The sequence below is a fragment of the Botryllus schlosseri genome, chromosome 13 (assembly GCF_051294905.1).
Source record: "Botryllus schlosseri isolate E-star chromosome 13, Bs_hap1, whole genome shotgun sequence".
Classification (NCBI taxonomy): domain Eukaryota; kingdom Metazoa; phylum Chordata; class Ascidiacea; order Stolidobranchia; family Styelidae; genus Botryllus; species Botryllus schlosseri.
Window position 1 is genome coordinate 22,227,898 of NC_137248.1, and position 2,943 is coordinate 22,230,840.

A 2,943-nucleotide genomic window follows, 5' to 3' on the forward strand; every position below is an offset into this window, starting at 1 on the left:
TGCGCAGCGTGAGAGAGTGGAACTTATGTGTAACTTCGTCGAAGCAAGAAGACTTTGCTTTATCGGCATTTACGATGTACTCAACCCTAATGTCGTTTGTCGTAATCATGGTGTTTGTCGACTAGAATGGTCATTTACACCAGGCTGATATTTCTTATTTTTGATTCCGTAACCGCCGACTTGTAGCGCGGCACACTTCTAGGCTTTTGCAAGGCACCGCTCATGCCAGGGGTTGCGGGCCACTTTTAAAATTTCGGTAGACGACGCGGGGCACATGAATTCAATATTGAGATTATAATTAGTCCACACAGTTGAGCAACGACGGACGCTATCTCGTCACTTACTCAACCCTAGCCAGACTGTTCATAGTCAAGTGTACCTGTTTGATGCTGGTGTGACCTGACTAGATGACCTTCACGGTTTTATCGATCATTCCTATCTAATACCGAATACTGTGAATGCATATTTTCTGTACCACCATCACTGCCGCATTGTTATGTATTTTGGTTTGATGAAAACAAAGACTCTCTCTCTCTCTCTCTCTAATGAATTGATATCTTGGTAAATTTGGGGTACCGGGCTTATCGAACGCCTTGAATTAAGGATTGCACCGCGTGTTGATTGATCAGAGAGAAGCAGACATGGCGGTGCATGTATGGCAATGCTATTCTCAAATCCACAGTGTCTTCCTCATTATCGGCGAGAAATGGCTTTGAACCGACATTGCTGTCTTTAAAATACCTTCATTAAGTACGATTTATTCCTTGTATATGTGGACAAATGGTCGAATAATGTATCGATTCAGGAATCCGGCCCGCCAAGAACTTAGCTTTCCTATATCCGGCCCGCCGACTGGAGAAGTTGCCCGCCCCTGAGCTATACGAAAGATAACAAACTATGGAATTGTTTGCAAGATTGCAACTACATGCCCTATCAGATCGGGGGAAGCACCGGCCACAGCAAGCTGCGCGCTGCTCTGTGGCCGGCCACAGAATGTTATTTGGATTTCACAGCTTTTCTGAACCTAAGAGTATTTTCCACATATTAATGGTTCTTTGATACCCTAATTGTTTCGATCGGATACTGTGATTACGGTATTTAGTAATGGAAACAAGAAAACAGGCTAAATGACCGCATATTGACCGATCAAAGTATCTCGATGAAACACAGCGAGCTCAGATCTATTCTGTGGCCGGCCACAGAATGTCATGTGACTTTCGCAGCTTTTGGAGAACTTATACCAAATATATGTCAGCGCTGAGGCCGTCGCCCCGGCCAGGACTCTGTCGTTTTTCGAGGGCGGCACCGCGCTCCGGCGACGGCCCACGCGACGCGAGGCGGAGGCGTCGAGAAAAAAGCGCCCGGGCACGCCCGGAGGCGGCCCGGGCACAGATCGTAGATCTCGGGGATGACTTTCAACGCATCGCAGCGAGAAACTGCTCTAGCGGGTACGACACCCCGATCTTAAACTAGGTCGTCTGCGAATGATCCGGCACCTCGCCCGCGCGAAAAGTGCTACCGTCGTCTCGGCCGGCCCGAGTTTACGGGCCCGGCAAAGGGTCGACCGCCACAGGCTCCGTCGGCGCCGCCCGCGAAGGCGGCGCCTAGCCGCGCCTCGCTCGCCTCGAGGCACCCGGGACATCGTCGCTACTCAGGCGGGATTCCGACTTAGAGGCGTTCAGTCGTAATCCCCCAGATGGTAGCTTCGCGCCATCGGCTTGTCAGCCGAGCGCATGAACCAAATGTCTGAATCTGCGGTTCCTCTCGTACTGAGCAGAATTACTGTCGCGACAACGCTTCATCAGTAGGGTAAAACTAACCTGTCTCACGACGGTCTAAACCCAGCTCACGTTCCCTATTTGTGGGTGAACAATCCAACGCTTGGCGAATTCTGCTTCGCAATGATAGGAAGAGCCGACATCGAAGGATCAAAAAGCAACGTCGCTATGAACGCTTGGCTGCCACAAGCCAGTTATCCCTGTGGTAACTTTTCTGACACCTCCAGCTCGAAACTCGCGAGCGCTGAAGGATCGATAGGCCGCGCTTTCGCGGTCCGTATTCGTACTGAAAATCCGGATCAAGCGAGCTTTTGCCCTTTTGCTCCACGCGAGGTTTCCGTCCTCGCCGAGCTCGCCTTAGGACACCTGCGTTACTCTTTGACAGATGTACCGCCCCAGTCAAACTCCCCGCCTGACGCTGTCTTCAGAGCGGGTCGCCCGCGGCGCGGGGACCGCGGGCTTAAGGCCAAAATCGTAGGCCGGCGGCTTAGCGCCGGCTCGCTCCCGCCTCACTGAATGAGCGAAAAAACGACCAGAGTAGTGGTATTTCACCGGCGGCGCCTCGCGGCGCCTCCCACTTATCCTACGCCTCTCGTGTCTCTTCACAAAGTCGGACTAGAGTCAAGCTCAACAGGGTCTTCTTTCCCCGCTAATTCCGCCAAGCCCGTTCCCTTGGCTGTGGTTTCGCCAGATAGCAGACAGGGACAGAGGGAATCTCGTTAATCCATTCATGCGCGTCACTAATTAGATGACGAGGTATTTGGCTAGTCATAGTGGAAGTCAATCACTTAGGGGGTTGGAAGCCCCATTTTGAGACGGCGCTTAATCTTACTAGCCAAACCCTCGACACCGTCCGAAGTGACATTCCCACTTATGTGCTGCATTCGTAAGTTTATCTACCAGGCTCAGCTGGGCCTCGCTGCTAACCATCTTTCGGGTTTGGTAATGCCGATCTGCTTCGGACTGACCAATCGGTGTCTTAGGCACCTTTTCCAGGACCTCACAGGTCCTGGACCAGCATTCTCCGCTCTCCTTTCGAAGGGCTCCCGACAGCCACAACGGTCAATCACCGGCTCCGGGCATGGCTTGTCCGTTGCTGCCCGTATCCCGTGGGACCTAAGGTCAGGCTTCACTCATGGTTTTCTCGAAATGAAGTATACCGGGG

General features: G+C 52.2%; 1 pseudogene; it reads right to left on the bottom strand.

Annotated features, from left to right (window-relative positions):
- Window positions 1-1,390: 1,390 nt before the first annotated feature.
- On the bottom strand, window positions 1,391-2,434 carry LOC145454856 (large subunit ribosomal RNA; annotated as a pseudogene).
- Between the last annotated feature and the right edge of the window lie 509 nt (window positions 2,435-2,943).